Source organism: Colobus angolensis, unplaced genomic scaffold (genome assembly GCF_000951035.1).
Source record: "Colobus angolensis palliatus isolate OR3802 unplaced genomic scaffold, Cang.pa_1.0 Scaffold168, whole genome shotgun sequence".
NCBI lineage: Eukaryota > Metazoa > Chordata > Mammalia > Primates > Cercopithecidae > Colobus > Colobus angolensis.
In genome coordinates this window covers 6,727,478-6,747,677 of record NW_012114799.1, presented here as the reverse complement: position 1 = coordinate 6,747,677, position 20,200 = coordinate 6,727,478, and the positions used below count along the sequence as shown (strand labels likewise).

At 37.7% G+C, this 20,200-nt stretch overlaps 1 protein-coding gene across 1 annotated transcript in view; it reads right to left on the bottom strand.

Annotated features, from left to right (window-relative positions):
* THSD7B (thrombospondin, type I, domain containing 7B) overlaps positions 1 to 20,200 on the bottom strand; it is a 234,635-nt gene that overhangs the window by 202,249 nt on the left and 12,186 nt on the right. Inside the window, exon 2 of the mRNA XM_011937747.1 lies at positions 2,502 to 2,620. The gene's annotated coding sequence lies outside the window, so the exon portion shown is untranslated. The remainder of the gene's footprint in view (positions 1 to 2,501; positions 2,621 to 20,200) is intronic.

The following is a 20,200-nucleotide window of genomic DNA, read 5'->3' as shown; positions in this document are numbered from 1 at the left end:
CCCTATAAAGAAAACTGGAATTCACTTGGCCTCTGCAGCTAGCTGGGTTGCTTTGACTCAATCCAATTACCTAAGGTATTATGTCATTCATTCAAAATCACGTCCACTTTTCTGTGTTCATTCAGTAAGTATGTATTATTGGCAAATGTGTGCAAACTCAATCCTAGATGGCTGATGTATAGACATACGGCTTCCCAGGGAAGATCATCTCCAAATTAGACTCCAGATTACCTGACGGATTTCAGTCATATCAAATCCCACGTGGAAACTCAGTGTCCCAATTTTTAAAGCAGTTGCTTATAAGCACAAGTCTATTATCAATTATATTCTAGTTCGAATTCCAGCTTTACTACTCATTTCACTATGTGACTTAGTTTCCTCAGATGTAATATAAGGATAATAATCTCATAGTTTTCTTGTGCATGAAGAGTCAATGAAATAAAGCATGTAAAAGCAATCAGAGGGCTGGGCGCGGTGGCTCAAGCCTGTAATCCCAGCACTTTGGGAGGCCGAGACGGGCGGATCATGAGGTCAGGAGATCGAGACCATCCTGGCTAACACGGTGAAACCCCGTCTCTACTAAAAATACAAAAAACTAGCCAGGCGAGGTGGCGGGCACCTGTAGTCCCAGTTACTCGGGAGGCTGATGCAGGAGAATGGCGTAAACCCGGGAGGCGGAGCTTGCAGTGAGCTGAGATCTGGCCACTGCACTCCAGCCTGGGCGACACAGTGAGACTCTGTCTCAAAAAAAAAAAAAAAAAAAAGCAATCAGAAATCTCACGGGCCAATCAACATAAATATTATTATTGTTGTTATTTCTACCACATTATGTGAAAATTTTTAATATAATTTGACTTATCTATTATTAATTTTGTACATGGCACAATAACTTAATATAGTTCTAGAGATTTAAAATGAGCTCCAGGAAGTAAATTTTGGCAACCATATGCAACATTTGTCTACAAAAAATATTAAAACTATTAAAAAAACATGAAATGTTTTAAAGCAAGACTGTCAAATTCTGTGAAAAGATTAAATGAAAAGTAAATCACTCAATTTTGAGAACTGTAAGATACAAAATTTTTAGGCAAATAAAAAAACTTCAGATAAATGTTTTTTCATCTATTATAGCCGCCTATGCCAAATTTCCTCTATTAGTGTCATCACTATCACCTAAAATACTGCACTGAAAGAAACATCCTACTGCTTAATGTTGGTGGCATTTATTTTCCAGCTTCAGAAGAAAAAACACAAACCTCTAAATTGAAATCTTTGTAGGTCAGCAACATACAGCAGTTACCTTTGCAAAAGGAGAAAAAGCCAATTTGTCAGTATCTGAAACCAAAATTATTCAGCTTCTCTTAACACAAAATAAAAATTCTCAGACTTTGTAGATTTTTAGTAATTTACTAAAATAGTTAATGAAACTGAATGGATGTTCACTTCTAGGTATAAATAATATTAAGATAATAACAGTTTAATTGCTTAAGTATTAAATACATTACTTCCTTCATGGTTCTTATTTATCATTTTATTATTTTACTTTGTATTTTGTCTCTTGACTATCAAATTCCTGTGATCCAATATAGGTAGAATGAAGTATATCCACTTTCACAGATCTGATAAAATAAGTAAAAAATTTAAACTCTCACTTCAATTTTTAAAACAGTATTTCTACCTTTGTAACTGATTTAGAAAATAAATATTGGTGGCTACTTCTGTACAGAATTAAATTATGTTTCTCTTTTTGCCCATTTTAATAAAAAATATATTCAAATATTTTTGACAGTTCTTATTGAGAAAACTTGTATGAAAATGATACCTTGAACTGGGGCATGGTAACTCATACCTGTAACCCCAGCACTTTGGGAGGCCAGTGTAGGTGGATCACCTGTGGTCAGGGATCCGAGGCCAGCCTGGCAAACAATGCAAAACCCCGTTTCTACTAAATATACAAAAATTAGCCAGGCATGGCGGTGGGTGCCTGTAATCTCAGCTGCTCGGGAGACTGAGGTAGGAGAAATGCTTGAACCCAGGACATGGAGGTTGCAGTGAGCCAAGATCACGCCACTGCACTCCAGCTTGGGTGACAAAGGGAGACCATCTCTTAAAAAAAAGAAAAAGAAAAAAAAAACCTTGAAATTTAAGGAATCTATGAATATATGACTATTTTAAACGAAAGTTTGCATAGCTTGATACTTTCTATGAAGTTTAAGAATAATTTTCACATTATTTTTATTTCTTTTATTTTCATTTTAAAACAAATATTGCCATAATTACTTGAGTGAAAATTTGATAGAAAAACTCAAAGAACCACTAAAAAGAAAGATCATTATTATTTGTCATACTTCTTCCTCTTCTATTCTTCATGCAGAGTCACCTGTCAATTCTTTATTTCCTAAACAGAAAACAGTGAAGGATTCTGGAAAAGTTATAGTACAACTTCCTAGTCAAATATATCAATATACTAAATTACTATTTTGATGAATCCATACTCTTACTTTTTTGTTAACATCATCGACAAATTCAAGACATATAAAAATGATCCTAAAAATCTCAGATTTATTTGCTTGATTCTACTCCCCCTCTCCAATAAGTGCTTTCTTCTCATTGGCAAGTCCTGCAAGTACAAAAATAATAAACTCAGCTGTGCACTGCACCTTAACCTGTTCTCATTCTTTCTCAATAAATGGATATAGATGTATAGATGATATATAAACACACATGTATATATTTTACAAAAACACACATGTATATGCTTTTTCTTTTTAGCCAATATTCAGAACTTGCTTCGGGTATTTAAAGTTAGGAAGTTCTCATAAAGGGTATCTGCCTGCTGCTGAACACTGAGTTATCTGGAAGCATCAGATTCTCTTAAAAATTCACTCCACACAAGGGAAATTGAATAAAAGAATGAATAAAAAATATTTTTAAGGGCTCCTATTAAGAAATGGAAGAAAATGAGAAAAGGGATCACAGTGAGCATGGCAGAAGCTGTGAAAGGCAGAGAAGGCCAGGTTCAATGCACTGGAACGTTGAGACTGTGTTTCTTACCATTGAGGGGAACCTGTCTGCACTCACAGAGCTGCCTAGGCAAACAAAATGTCACAGCTTGATTCTGCCTTTAGCTGTGAGTATTCCCCACCTGGTGTTCAAGATTCAGAGGCACATGCGTGCCTCCCTCCCCTCCCCAAAATAAGAGGCTACAATGCTAGCCCCAACTGTCTTTTTCGATCTGACTGTCCCTGGAGTTCTGTTTTCGCAGGAGACCACATGCTCCCTCAGTTTTACATTATCCATAATGATCATTTGTCTCAATGCCTAATGATGTACTTGTCTCAAATGGCTGGTTATCATTGGCATGTTTGCCTACAACCAAAAGTGATACACTATTCCTGATAGACAATATTGTATTAGATACCAGAGCATTCTACTGAAGCTTAGTGAAGACAATAGCGCCATCATGATTAGGCAGGATGACTACAAACCTGGCTATTAATTTAGGAGCAATGACATGTTCTTGCTAATACATTAATGGAATAATTCATGCAAAGCACTTACCACAGTATTTAGTATACTCAGCTATTACAGCTCTTTGCCATTGTTCAAAACAATATTTCTCACATAATCTTTGTCTTCATCTTCTCATAATGCTTTTGATATATGTCTATTAGCTTTTCTTTCAATAATTGTCTATTTCTGTGCTGCCTCCCCAACTAGATGGTAAACTCAAGAGTGGAGAGAGGGAATCATCACTGTATCCTCAAGGCCTAGAACACAATAAGTACCATGGAAGATGCCTCATAAATGCCTGAGAGCCAACTGAAGGAACAGAGGTAGAGTTGTGTAAGATTTCACTACCCAACTAAGTGGAATGATCATAAGAGTGTTCAATATATTATTTGGAAAACTGGATTCTGATTTCACCTCTACCAGTGATTTCCCGCATTGTCTTAGCAAACCACATGCAGAAGGAAAGTAAGATACACCTACATAGTTCATAGGGTTCTCATGAGGATCGCATTACACAGTAAGTGTAAAGGTGAAGGCCAAGGAGCCAGCGAATGAAGGAGTCACTTCCCCTCCCACAGTTTCCAGTTGAAAAACTAGAGGCTGTACCAGCTCCAACATTGTATGAGTCTGTAGAATCCCTATGCCAAAGGACACTAAAGTTCTCAGAAGAATAAAAACAAAAGAATCACATCAAATGGAACATGCATTTGCTAGAAGCAAATAATTTTTTTCCTCTCTCTTTTTTGATTCTCAGATTTCTCTGTCTTCTTTATCCAACTTATTTCATTTCCTTCAGAATTATTTCCAAGTAAGACCCCAGGGCCGATCACTGAAGGTTCCTTGGGATCTCCAGATCACTCATTGCTTCTCCTCACCTGGGATGGACTGTCATTAGCTCAGCACCAGCTGTCCCACCCGAGTGTCCCAACATGGAAGAAGATGACCCCCACCACAGGGCAGGGAACCTCAGCCTGGCTCCAAGCACCTTGTTGCCAATCCTAGTGAACATGGAGTTATTTTAATTGACCCTTAGCCCATAACAGAAGAGGGAACTTTTCAGCAGCCATACGAGAACACGTCCCTGTCTCCTGCAGCACCAGCCCTAGAAGGATTTCTGAGTAGAAACCCTTCCAGTGGTTGGGGTGGTAAGTGACCCCTATCACTGCACATTACCCTACCCCACTGAGCTCAGTCACTGCCTCTCCTTCTCTGCATCTGCCTCCATCTCTAGGATCAGGATGACTCTTTCACTCAGACACTTTCCCACACTGCCCAGGCTTGTCCCAGGGTGGGTTACCTCTGCCACCACCAGGATGCCTCAGGCATGTACCACCAGTCAATGTCACCACTTCCCCCATCTCCACATTTGCTGGAGTTGCCTGATATTCTCCCTACACACTGAATAGTATTGAATTAGAGGAAGGAGAAACATTTTCTTGCCCATAAAAGGCCTCCTCTTATTCTTCCCTCCTTCTTGAGGAACATTTGGGGACACAACTGGGACTATGGGTTTCATCATTGGCTTTAAGGTTTCCAAAAATCATGCTGCTGGCCCAGCTCAGACACACACACACACACACACACACACACCCCTACCTCACAGGAAGATTCTTCTAGGTACTGAGAACTCCTTTGAAAGTTCTATTCTTTCTACCACCTATCCTGAGAGCCTCGTGTAAGGTGGTGGCCATGGCCACTGTGCTGGGACTCCAGGGAAAACTTCATGTCTTATTTATTTATGCTTGGCAAAGGGTTTTCTTAACAAGTATACCCAACCTCCCTGGAGGCACTAGCCTAGCTCTCTGGTCCTGTGATATGAGCTAGAGGCTGGCATCCTTCCATCTGTGCAACTTAGAATCACTGATCCTTTGGGTCAAGGGGTGAGGTGTGGTGCTGGCCCGCCATGTGCCTCTGTCACCCAGGATAAAGGGCTGGGGTGAAGTAGGGTGAAAGACCTCCATCTTGTCCATACCCCTGCTCTATGTCAGTATCACATTTGAGGTGGACATGAGAAAAACATATGTAACAATGCTTTATTCTCTTCCTTAATTAAAAAAATATTCTGAAAGCAAGCAAGCAAACAAACAATAGCAACAACAAAACAGAACCCTCAAAATTACCTGTCAGTGTCAGGGAAAGACTGCCTTCAAAACCATGTTATTTCTTTATAACCTCTTTTTTGCCCATTTACATCAGATCCTTGATCACCTTACTCCTTTTCCCCAGATAGAAACTTGGTCTTCCTATGCTAGCAGTTCAACACTAGCGATGATTCTATCTCCTGTGGAGCATTTATATGCCAGGTAACTGTGTAAAGTGTTTTAATACATTATCTAATTTCATATTTTTTTTAAAAAAAACCTTTTTGGGGTAGCTGTCAATAACCTTATTTTACGTAATCTGGCAAGGGCCATTGTAAAAGCTACTGTTCACCAAGTAAGTGATGGGATAGAGAACTCAGTAGAACACTGAGGCACAGCAGGGAGGCACAACTGAGCCACACTCACACACTAGTAAGAACAGAGCTAGACACAAGCCAATTTTATACAATCTCAAAATGCCTCTATGCTGGACCAGCTTGTAACACTGGTCATTCTTGGCATTGATTTTAAAATAAAGTTTTCTCCCATGTGCATATAATGGAGTGGCTGCTTCTTTTCGCAGGGTCCAGAGCCGCTGATGCTGGGTCAGTCTCCCAGGTGCTTCCTCTGTATCCAATGACAGTTCAGGAATCCTGGCCTTCCAACACATCACTGCGGACATGGCCACAATATTTTTTTCGTCTGTCCTTCCTCCTGTGACTGAGGGCTGTCTTCTGAATTCCTGACTTTACCTCCTATTTTTTTAATGATCTTCTACTATTTAGATTGTAAAATGTGGACTGTATACTATGAAGGTCCACCCTCCACTCCCTTATGGCAGGCTCTGGATCCTCAGTGCATGTAGAAGAAGAAAGTGAACCATGCTTAGAACACTAAGGGGATGATGGACTCAGAGGGTACATGGCCCAGTTCTATCTCTGCTGCTCCAGCCTGTCCTCCTGGTCATCATTTTTCTCACTTGTTAATGAAAAGACCAGGTTTGCTGAGCTGAAGATCTCTTCCAGCTTGAAAACTATAAAAACATTGGCCTATGTTACATTTCATAATGATCCAAACAATGACAATGACCTCTGAAACTATTAAAAAATAAATTTTACTTTTAGCTAACCTCTGGTGTCAGTTCCAACATCAAAGTTCAGACTGCTAATTTAATCATCCTAAACAAGGCGCCTATACATCCAATAAATTCAGTATATACTTCATGCATCCTTCCCTCTGTTTTCTCAGCTTTAAACCCCTTAATTATTCTAGAATTTCCATTATGTGACTTAAGTGTACTCATCCTAGATTAAGTGGCACCATTAAATTCAAGCATCTGATGTTTAGAGGTGAAGACCTTCAGGGAAATGCACTATTTCTGGGCCAGCCCAGGGTATCGAATATCAGTGACATATACTCTACATCTGTCCACTAATTCATTCTGAACACTGCTTCAACATACCTTCAAATCTGATTTTGGGCCTTGGGTTCTGTAATAATTAAATCATTCTCTGGTCTGAAAGCTGGCTTGTCTATTTCAAAATCAATCAAGGGCAAACAACTCAGAGTCTAACAAAGGTAAGTAAGAGATGGTGAAGCCTACCTTTTAATGCATCACTGGCTTTTATGCTGAATACAAGATGCTTTTCAAAGAAAAGTTTTTAAAAAGTATCCTCGATTTGTAAAAATCCTGGTAAGAACACAGAGTTCCTTTCTCATATGCTATAAATAAATCCTTGTCAAAGTTCATTCTAATGGAAATGTCTTCATAATATCAAAAGAACTTAAAGAGCTAAAGTCACTTCCCCAATAATTTTTTAAAATTTAACCTAAGCAGTGAGGAGTGTTTAAATAGCTATAAAATTCTTCTCAAATTTCCCATTTCCATTCATCTCATTAGGATCCTCTAGCGGCCTTATTGTCTACTTCAGAATTTAACGATTAGGAAGCACAAGGGCTTTCTCAGATAATTCTCTAGAGCTTTAAAAAAAAATTGGAAGTAGTGAGGAAATAATGTATTTGTAAAAAGTGAAAAGTTTTACATCAATATAATGGAGAGGGCAATTCTTCTTGGTGCTCCTTCAGTGTGGGCCTTCACAGGCCATGGTCTACTGGTTCCATATTCGGATCATTAAATGGCAGCCCTCCGACTTGGAAACAGTAGCTGTGGCTTGCTCTGCTTTGTAACTCTCACAGCACAGCATCTGACACATAATAAGTGCCCAAGCACTACTTACTGCATGATTAGAATCTTAAGATTCAAGGATAAAGGCAGGAGAAATAACCTAAGACATTTCAGATCAAAACTTTGCTTTTCTATTAAAACAATAAAAAAATTCCAAGGAATAAGAAGGCTTTTCTGTTTTACAGAAGCACTGAGTAAGATTATGGAGATAGTTTTCTAAATATCACACTTTTTTCTAATCTTCTACTCATACTTTGCAATAGAGATTTGTATATAAGAGACACTTTCTGCATGGGGGGTACATATATTTCATTTATCCAAAAACATATACTCACCTACTCATTTGCACACTCATTAGCAAAACTCATGGAGGTCAAGCTCCGTGCTGAAATCAGCTGTGCACGCTTATCTTTCTTTCATCAAAATTTGAGCCCATGATTTTTACAGATACTAACATTTATCTCTTGAAATCTGAGTTTTGAATCACTTTAAAATTGTCATGAAATATTTATTGTAAAGGTTACATAATGCATGAAAATGAAAGTAAGTGGCATGTAAAGACATTTGTGCAAAATAGTGCTCCCTGGAAATAAAAATCACCAAATAAACATAAGCTGAAAAAGCATTAGGTATAGGAAACAGACCCCTTTTTGGTCTTTCATAAAATGTAATAAAAGGCCCCTCTCTATGGCCACATGGCTGCAATGTTGAAACTGATTTTTTCAAACAAAAATACAAAGAGATTTTGTTGTGTGGTGTGTGCATGTATGCTGTGCATGTGTGTGTGTGTATGTGTGTGTAGTGTGATCTAAATTAAGCCATGGTTCAGAGATTACTTTGGCTCTATTAATCGATAACAATACATAACTAAAAGCCATCTCAAGGGTAAAGGAGCCAAAGGAACCGTTTTAGCTAGCACAAGTAACTTACTACAAAGAGAAAGGCAGTAAGAACAAACACATATGCACACACGTGCACAACAGGTATCGGCAAGGCCCAATATTTTACGAACCAAGTGGGTTAGTAACATTGGTTTAGAGATCCTGGTCTCAGCATTAGTGGGACACAAAATAAGGGTATACACAATTCTCAGCTGCAAACACGTCAGATCATTCATGGTGTTCAGACCATATTCTCTTTGAACATACGCTCTTTCAAGTGAAATTAATCAATCTCTTTATCACTCTCACTGCATCTGGAGCCATAATCATTACCCAACTGCTGAGAAAGAAATGAAACCACTAATCGCACAGGGAGTAGAGCTTAGTGTTCAGAGCAGGAAAGTTTTTATTAAGTTCTAATTTGAAAAGTGATTTTTCATGACCAGCCACACAAGACATGCTATGAGCAAGAGGCTGCACTATCAAACCTGCCAGCTAAGCATCCACTGGCATATTAGCAACATGTTAAGAACTTTAGAACTTATACTTTGTTTAAATTATGCAATGATTGATTCTTAAAATCAGCTTATAATACTCAATATTCTACATAAGTATTCTGGGTGGCAATATGAGAATCTATTTGATTCTCTGAACTCAAGCATCCAACACATGAATGCCTGGTTATGTATAATTCTGAAATTCTTCCACCAGCAATTTTAGGAACCCCACTTACAACAATTGTAACATAAACCCATTAAATTGTAATGAACAAGATTTTCACCTACTTGTAACTTTCTTGTGAACTTTATGAAACCTCACACCATTGGAGGAGCTAAATATAGCTGTGCTTCACTGGAAACTGAAGTACAAAACCGATTTGTGTGTTAACTGAAACATATTGTCCAATTGGCTTGCCTTATAAAATCGGATGTATGCTCCCAGAAGAAAAGTTACAGTGTGAAAACACAATTTTAAAATCACATTTAAGAATGCAATAAATATTTATCATGCACCTTGTAGCTGAATAAATGGTAGTTACTTAAAGTATATAATAATACACAATACCAATAAATATGAAAATGAAAACACGATATTTAACCCCCAGGGGGTTAGGATTTTAGAGCACTCGACATAGCCTACAGGGTTGAATTTAAAACAGAGTTTTTAAGAAATAGAAAAGTAATATCTCTTTACGATTTGAACCAGGTCCTCTCAACAATATAAGCTAAAAGACACTGGCCATTTAACTAAGGGTATTTTTTAAGATTCCTTGGTACTTTAAAGGGTATTTGCTATATTTATTTTTCTTTTTGCTGCAAAAATGGCTTTTTCCATGGTAAAAATCTAGGAGTGGCCTCTGGACATAAGCGGTAACAATGATAATTAAAAGTCTGTTTCTGGTCGGGTGGGTGGCTCACACCTGTAATCCTAGCACTTTGGGAGGCTGAAGCAGGTGGATCACGAGGTCAGGAGATCAAGAACAACCTGGCCAACATAGTGAAACCGCGTCTCTACTAAAAATACAAAAATTAGCTGGTGGCGCACTCCTGTGGTCTCAGCTACTCCAGAGGCTGAGGCAGGAGAATTGCTTGAACCCAGGATGCGGAGGTTGCAATGAGCCGAGATCGCACCACTGCACTCCAGCCTGGTGACAGAAGGAGTTTAAAAAAAAAAAAAAAAAGTCTCAGTTCCCCACTGTTATATCCCAAGTGAGTTTTAACATACTGTGAGCTTTTTTGGGGTGGGGAAGAGGGCAGGAGGAGCTAAACAGAATTTTCTAGACTTTCTGGATAGTAAATGTTGGAGTAAAACTTACTTGCGGTACTCTCTTGCCTAGTAGAAGCTCACAGTATGGGGCTGGGTGCTGTGGCTCATGCCTGTAATCCCAGCACTTTGGAAGGCTGAGGAAGGCAGATAACCTGAGGTCAGGAGTTCTTTATATTTTTAAACAATCGATTGCATTCCTTTGTCTTAGAAGTCAAAACTCTAAAAGCAGAATTTAAAGAAAATCTCTATTCAAACTAAATAAAAAATATTTATGAATAAACTTAACAAAAGGAGGACAAGGCTAATACACTAAAATTTATAAAACATCACTGAAGGAAATTAAAGAGACATTCTATGTTCATGGATTGAAAATTCAATACTGTTAATGAGAGGTGAAGCCAGCTGGACTTCCTGGGTCAAGTGGTAACTTGGATAACTTTTCTGTCTAGCTAGAGGATTGTAAACACACCAATCAGCACTCTAAAAATGCACCAATCAGCGCTCTGTGTCTAGCTAAAGGATTGTAAAAGCACGAATCAGCACTCTGTAAAAACACATCCATCAGTGCTCTGTGTCTAAAGCATTGTAAATGCACCAATCAGCACTCCGTAAAAACGCACCAATCAGCACTCTGTGTCTAGCTAAAGAAACACGCCAATCAGCACTCTAAAAACGCACCAATCAGCACTGTGTCTAACTAAAGGTTTGTAAACACCCCAATCAGCACTCTGTAAAAATGCACCAACCAGCAAGCACTCTGTAAAGTGGACTAATCAGTGCTCTGTAAAATGGACCAATCAGCAGGGCCAAAAAAGGGAATAAAAGCTGGCCACTAGAGCCAGCAGTGGCAACCTGCTTGGGTCCCCTTCCGTGCAGTGGAAGCTTTGTTCTTTCGCTCTTTACAATAAATCTTGCTGCTGCTCACTCTTTGGGTCTGCACTACCTTTATGAGCTGTAACACTCACCACAAGGGTCTGCAGCTTCACTCCTGAAGTCAGCGAGACCATGAAACCACTGGAAGGAACAAACAACTCTGGACGTGCCACCTTTAAGAGCTGTAACACTCACTGTGAAGGTCTGCAGCTTCACTCCTCAAGTCAGTGATACCACAAACCCGCTGGAAGGAAGAAACTCTGGACGCATCTGAACATCCAAAGGAACAAACTCCGGACACATCTTTAAGAACTGTAACACTCACCACGAGGGTCCCCAGCTTCATTCTTGAAGTAAGTGAGACCAAGAACCCAGTGGAAGGAATGAATTCCAGACACATTAAGAGAACGATTCTTTCTATATTATAGATTCAACATAATCCTTATCAAAATTTTATCAGGTCTTTAGAACAGAAATTGTTAAACTGATCCTACAATGGAAACTGAAATGAAAAAGACAGAATAGCAAAAACAATATTGATAAAAAGGACAAAGTTGGAGGACTTTCACTTTCCAATTTCAAACTCATTATAAAGCTACAGTTATCAAGACAGCATAGGCCAGGTACGGTGGCTCACACTTATATTCCCAGAATCCCAGCACTTTGGGAGGCCGAGGCAGAAGGATTGCTTGAGTCCAGGAGATTGAGATCAGTCTAGGCAACACAGTGAGACCTCGTCTCTACAAATTTTTTTTAATTAAAAATAATTAGCCAGGCAGGGTGGTCCATGCCTGTAGTCCTAGCTACTTGGAAGCGTGAGGTAGAAGGATTGCTTGAGCATAGGAGATTGAGGTTGCAGTGACCAGTAACTGCACTGGCACTCTAGAGTGGGTGACATAGTGAGACCCTGTCGTAAAAATAAAATATATGTATACACACACACACACACACACACACACACACACACACATATATAGTACTGGTATAAGGATTATGTATAGACTATAGATCAATGGAACAGAGCAGACATTCCAAAAATAAACTCTAATATTTACATTTAATTGATTTTCAACAAAGATGCCAAGGCAATTCAAGGAGGAATTTCTATAGTTTTTACAACAAATTATGCTAGCACAATTGAATAGCCACATGTAAAAAATTGAACTTAGAATTTTATTCATACCAAATAAATTAATTTGAAATGAGTCACAGACTTAATTGTAAAAGTTAAAATGATAAAAATTTTAGAAGAAAACATAGGAGAAAATCTTGAGACTCTGAACAGGGCAAAGATGTCTTAGATATAAGACCAAAGTATAATCCATACATTTTTAAAAACTGGAAAACTGGACTTTATAAGAATACAAAACTTTTGCACTTCAAAATACACCATTAAAAACTGGAAAGACAAGCCACAAACTGGGAGATAATATTTGCAAAACTCACATCCAGTAAAAGACTTGCATTCAGAACGTACAAAAAACTCTTGAAACTAATAGGAAAACAGTTTAAAAAAATGCAAAAAAGATGTACACAAATATTTCACCAAAGAAAATATACAAGTGGCTAATAAATACTTCCAAAGATACAGTGAAATGCAAACTAAAACCACAATGAAGAACTAGTTCGCACCCACTAAAATAACTACAATCAAAATGACAATATCAAATATTAGCAAGAATGTGGGGAAACAGGGACTCTCATATATCGCTGGTAGCAATGTGAAATGGTATAGTCAGGTTGGAAAATAGTTTATTTTTCTTAAAAAGTTAAGCATGTATATTCCATACAACACAACAACTCTGCTCCCAAGAGAAATGAAAGCATATGTCTATGCCAAAATTTGCATGTTATGCTCATAATGGCATTATCCATAGCAGCCAAAAAGTAGAAACAACATAAATGTGAATATTTTTAAATGCACTCTATCCATACAATGGAATACTATTCAGTAATACAAAAGAATGAAATACTGATATATGCTATAGTATAGAGGAACCACAAAAACATTATGTGATATGAAAGAAGCTGGTTTAAAAAGGCCAATATTGTATCATTCTACTCATATGAAATATCCAGAGAAGTCAATTATGGAGACAGAAAGTAGATTAGTGGTTGCCTGGGCTAGAGGCAGGACAGAGGCTAACTGTAAATGGGCATGAAGGATTTTATTGGGGTGATAAAATAATCTAAAATTAGATTGTGGTGATGTTTGACAACTTAATAAATGTGCTAAAAAGTTTGAATTATACATTTTAAATTGGTAAATTTTATGTAATATAAATTATGCTTCAATAAAGTTGCTTAAAATAAATAGCCAATCTTTCAGGCTAACAATTACTAGTATTGTAACAGCATTGAATTCTGTTTTAAAAAAAAAAGTCTCCACTTAGCATAAAACATTTGTTCATTGGATCATCAACCACCCAACATGGAAACCAATTTACATGGTATTAAAAAGTTGGTTTTTTTTTATTAATGAGATTCTCTATGGAGAATGGCAACATCATAAGCAGTACTAAGTTAAAGTTTCAAAAGAGGAAAACCTAAGACCTTTTCATAAAGAAAATTCAAGTAGTAAAAGGGCACTGGCAAGTGTCAGTTCTATCACATATCTACACTATTCAAACTCAGTTTCTTCCATTGTAAAATAAATTGGGATTCTTGTCCTGCCTACAGCATCCCAGGGCTATTGTAAGGCCTATATAAGAGAAATAAAAGAGAAAGTGCCATAATATTTTTTGAACTCATTACAAATATAAAGGTGTCACTTATTCCCACCGACACTCTGGCTTTTCCTCATGTTAAGTCTGAAAATGGAAGAATTCAATCATATGGACCCATCTAAGCTCAAACCCAGGTTTGTTCAAACATGCCACACATTGTCAGTTCTAAGAAAGCTTTGAGACTACATTCTGCGTGGTAATTGCTTTGGATAGAATCCCAGAGCTCTTGCTTTGAAAACAATAGAGTTTTATGAATGGAAATGTCAGAGGAAAATATTGGAGGTCCAATATTTGAAACAGCTAAAGTACATTAAGAATGTCACTAGAGATGTGCAATAACATAAAAAAATTAAATATTTATTTTAGAAAATAAACTTTAAAGTGCAGAAAAGGAATACCTAATGGCCACTTTAGAAAAATAATATTTATCATTAGATGCATGTGTATATATCCAAACTAGATTATGTTCTACATATCAGAAGGTGGAGGGCCAAAAAATAAAAAATAATAATAATATATTAATAATAATAATGTCAGAAGGTGGAGGGCCAAAGAAAAATTTTTAAAAGTAGCATTAATTACATGCTTTATATGACTTAAGCATGTAATATGTACTTTGAGTACAGAAAATTTGGTTTCAGTATGTAATATAGAATATCAACTAGGTTTTACATCATGCTTCTCATTTATTCCCATTTTACTGATGAGACAGTAGAGGCATAAGGTTAAGGAACTAAGGAACTTGCTCAAGGTCACACACAGCCTGGCTTAGAACCTAGACAGCCTGATTCCAGTGTCCATGCTCTGGGCTCTGAACCACTCCACCAACCTGCCTTGTATGTAGTGAAGGCTCTTTTATCATGTACAGTCATCAGTATTTGAAAATGGTATAAAGTTGTACAAATAAAGCCAAGTAATTAAGCTGAAAACAGTTTTCTAAAAAGATCAAAAGTGCAGCCCTCTTTTTCAACATAGTACATATATTTAGCAATAGAAATCTTTGAGCAGCTGCATTCAATTAGAAAAGTATTAACCCTGAGGGAAAAGCTACAAAGGGCAAATCCACATTTTATTCTTTTTGTAGTGAAGTGTATGCATGAATGAAATCCACCACTGGATGATAGAACTACTTATTTCCACAATAGCTTTTTATTTTACACTTTTGAGAGAAGATGATCAATGTAAGAGAGTAATAATTGCATGGATTCTCCACATGATCTATAATAGTTACTTGATTCCCATAGTAACTCTATAAAGAAACAAAAGCCTGAGATGGTTAATTCGTATTTCTACTTTTGCTAAGAAAATAAGCTTTAATACTACGTATTAGAGTAAGGTAATAAGTGACGTTAAATGTACACCTTTTATTTCTCTGAGTCTCAGATAACATCTGTGGCACTAATGTCTTTAGCATATATGTCATCTATGGCTACAGTGTTGGGAACTTTGGTGAAATATCAAAATAACTGCGCAAATACGGTAAATCCATAAAGTACACAGAAGAAGGTGGCCTTTTAAAAAACTTTGATTCCAATAAAAATTGACTGTGGTTTATAGCATCTAAGGTCATGACCAGAAAGGTGTTTACAAGGTAAGCTTTTAAGGTTCCTTTATGACTCCAAAGCACTGTTGTTCAGTCTTTAGTTTATGATTCAATTCCACTCTGATATGTCTGACTTGCTTTGAACTCTGACCTTTGTATTTATATGGTGACCTGTATTTCCCAGTTAATAATAATTCAAACTTAAGTAAAATATCAGAACTCTGCCGTGGCAGAAGAAGGTGCAGGGAGATATATCCAGGTGCCAAAAAGAAATTTCTCCACCAATAATTTCACCACCAGGCAGAATATTTCCCATATCAATTGTCAATCCAGGATTTCAATTCAACCCCCGATCATCTAAAACCAATGAACATTTGAATTAGGTTTTTTAAAGTTTTAATCTGAAAACCTTTGGTGGCCAGTTAATTTTATTATAGACAGATTTTCTAGTATATGTGCAAAGAGAATACCTGGGTCGATTACTGTCATGTTGAACCCAGTTCAACATGCTATTATATTCCAGAACAAATAGACTGTGGTAGAAGTGGTAAAAAGTAAATGAGAAGACTTCCCGTTAATGTGGGAGACATGACATAGGTATAATTTTCACTCCATGCTAATACTCCACTGAAATGACAGTAAAAGCATTAAAAGATATAACTCAGTAAAGGTCAAAAAGAGAGAAAGATCGAGAAGATATAGCAACAAATTCTGCAACATGAAGAGGCAGATAAATGTAGGAGCTCTAAGCAGCTTTGCAATGTAAAAGAAGCTGAATATTAGGGGCCTACAGAAGAGTATGGACCAACAACAAAAAGGCAATTTATATTTGCAAAACTCTGGGAAGGCTTGGGACCTAGGCACTCTAAGAAGGGACAAGGCTTGTGGCTTGAAATGAAGAATACTTAAAAATCCATAAAGGGAACTAATGAGCTCCTCTGTCTCTTCCTTAATCTCTGCAGGAAAACAGACAGCAAAATTCAACTTCTCAAGAGGACATTCTTGAGAAGAGTAGACAACGTGGAAGGCAATTTGAGGTATATCATTCAAAACAGAGGATATAAGTGAAATACTGGAGACTAAATGTTGAGCCACCTGCACCAAGACCCACTCTCTTGCCCTTTTCTCAGTAGTACAGCAGAGGCAGTAGAAAAAATGTTCCTATTTGAGGAGATGCTGAATAGCTCCCGTACTAAAAATTATGCATTTATCATAACTAAATCCATTTTCCTTTCTTACATAACAGCCCAGTTACAGACTCACCTTCCCTTGTGGCTAGGAGACGCCAGGTAACTATCTTCTCACCAGTGAAATTTGTGAACAGAAGTGATGGGTCATGGCTGTTTTAAAACACATCTGTAAATTATTTGCCACTCCTTCCATCAAGAGATGATCTGGAAGCTCTCTCTTTGGATACTCAATTGTAACCAACAGAATGCAGAAAAAGTGACCATGTATGGCCCTCAGGCTAGTTAAGAACAAGCCGAGCAACTCCTCCCTGTTTGTCTGTGGAGGCTTACTCTAAGAGTCTTCAGCCACCTATGTAAAGGATCCTGGCTGCCCTGAAGCTTCCATATGGTAAGACCACACAGAGAGAAAGGGATACCTGAAGAATTTCAGCTGTTCCAACTCCAGCTAGTTATGGCGCACGAGAACGAGCCCAGGTAAGAACACTTAGCAGGGACTAATGACCCACTGATGTGTGAACAAAATTGGTGACTGTTATTATTTTAAATCACTATTTTGGGGTGAGCCTTTACACAGCAATAGAGAATTGGAACATGAACGGAACTGCTGTGTCACTTGTTTGAAATCTGTTGTTCTGGACTTCAGCTCTTCCCTCTTTTCATCAGCTAGAACATGGAAATGCCTGTGACCCAGCTTGAATGGGTAGAGAATGATGTCTTTCCCGAATATGAAGGAAAAGTGCCTGGCTGCATGGACACATGGAGCAGAGCCTCCAGTCTGGACCACTAACTACATGATTTCACATAAGAGAGATCTGAGCTTCTATTTTTTTAAGCCACTGTATTTTGGAGCTTTGTTATAGCTGCGTAGCCTCCACCTTAAAGAATACAGCTCCAGAGAAAAACCTTTGGGTATTGATAAATACAGATTTTTTGAGGGACCCATGCTCCAACAAAAAAGCCAGCTCTCCACACAAAAATATTTTGACAATGAAGCCCAACAGCTGAGTCACATACACAGAATGTTGAATCTGTTTTAGTGTCTTACTTTTAATCATGTGAAACACTAAAGAGATAGCCAATAATAAACAGACATTAGAAGAAAGCTCACTATGCCAGAGGCCATGGTCAAACACATAAATGAAGGAAACAGGAAAAAATGACTCAGAGAAAGCATAAATGGTGCAGAGAATGAAAAGAAAAAGATTAAACTACCCTTAATATCCTCTGAATGAAAAGCCACTACATCTATGAAACAAGATGCAATTTAAAAAAAATCATAGAACAAGTAAAAGACCTTACAAATTAAAAACGGGATTGCAGAAATAAAAAAATGTTCAAAATAATAGTTAAAAGATGAAGCAGAAAAAAAATTTAGAAATTAAAATAAATCTACAAACAAAAGACAAATAAGGAAACTATCTAAAAATTGAAGATCAGAGAGGTCAAACCTTTTTCTAAAGAGTTTCAGAAGGAACTGATACAACAGAGAAGAAACTGCATTAAAAAAAAAATCAGAAGTATAGAATATGGCCAGGCATGGTAGCTCACACATAACCCCAACACTCTGAGAGACCGAGGCGAGTGGATCACCTGAGGTCAGGAGTTCGAGACCAGCCTTGCCAACATGGTGAAACCCCGTCTGTACTAAAAATACAAAGACTTAGCCAGGCATGTTAGTGGGCGCTGATAGTCCCAGCTACTCAGGAGGCTGAGGCAGAAGAATCACTTGAACCCGGGAGGTGGAGGCTGCAGTGAGCTGAGACCACACAATTGCACTCCAGCCTGGATGACGGAGCAAGACTCTGTCTTGAAGAAGGAGAAGGAGAAGGAGAAGAAGATGACATGGACATGATGAGTAATGAGTACACCAATGGAAATATCCTACAAACATCTAGCACAATAAAGAAAAAAGGCTTACCTCAAAGCATATAATCATGAAATTTCAGAACTTTATGTATAAAAAAGATTCCAGAGAAAGAATAACAAGAAAACAGGTAGCAAGGTGCAAAAAGGCAAGATCAGAATGGCATCAAACTTCTCAGTAATGGCACTGGGGGCTATAATACAATAGGGCAAGACTCTCAAAATTCTGAAGGAAAAAAAAATGCTTTTTAACCTTGAATGTCACACCCAAGCTATCAATCAAGTATATGACGAGCATAAAGACCCTTTCAGACATCAAAGGATTTGAAAAATTACTTCCAGTACACCCTACTTCAGCAGTACTAGAGGATGCGTCTGGAAAACATAGCAATAAAGGCAAAGAAGAGAAACAGAACAGGAAACAAGGGATTCAAGATGAGCGAGAGCAAAAGGATGTTCCACAGATGATGACTGTGCAGGCTGTGCAGGGAGACAGGACTGTGGGAAAATCTCCCAAAGACAAAATGTAATCGAGCACTTAGAACTGCGCTTGAATCTTTGAACAAATTAATGATGGGCACGTGACACATCAAATGGAGCCTTGGGGAAAAGCAGCAGTAGCTTCAAAGAAAACCAAGCTAACAAAAAAGGAGGAAATTTTTCATTTCTATGTAAAAGAAAAAGCTGAACAAGAAAGGATGCAGGTGCACAGCACACTGCTTGGCTCAGCAGGGGACACTACATAGAGTATGAACACTGTTTGTTGATTTAAGTATTTTTATATAACTATTTTGAATAACTGTACTAAGGAGGAGAGGAGTAGATCTAGGAGAGATAAATGCTTAACTAACGTAAGAGAGAGTCAATAGGAACTATCTAATACCTATCAACTAAGAAATATCACTCATGAGCATATTACCTAGAAATATAAAGGTGAATATCAGAATAAACAGCAAAAAGAGTTGAAACTGTCTCTTTATGGAATTGAACTGGAAGGTGAAATATAACTATAATTATCTCATTATAAGATTTAGAATAATATTTACATCTTTAATTATGTGAGCCTGTTTTTTAAAGATTGAGTTCAACGTCTTTTCCAGAGACGATCAGAAATGGTACTGGAATAAAGTGACATGGAAATATATTTTCACATTTACTGATTTATATTTATAAGTTTGACTTTAATTTACAGTCGTTTTATATCCTCTCCTCAATATATACTACAAGCTCTAGAATAACATGGGTCATACTTTCTCTTTCATCTCTTCTCAACTCCCCCAAATACAGGCACACACACAAGCACATACACACACACCCCAAAAAACAGTGCCCCTTATTTTGCTTAATGTGCTGGGGATATTTTCTATTTTATATTCTTATTATATAAGTTATTTATATTCTTGATACCTGGAGCATATTGGTGAACAAAATCAGCAAAACGCCCTGTCCTCCGGGAGCCTACATTTTAATACTACTTAGGAGGGGCGGAGCAAGATGGCCGAATAGGAACAGCTGCAGTCTCCAACTCCCAGCGCGAAGGACACAGAAGACCGGTGATTTCTGCATTTTGAACTGAGG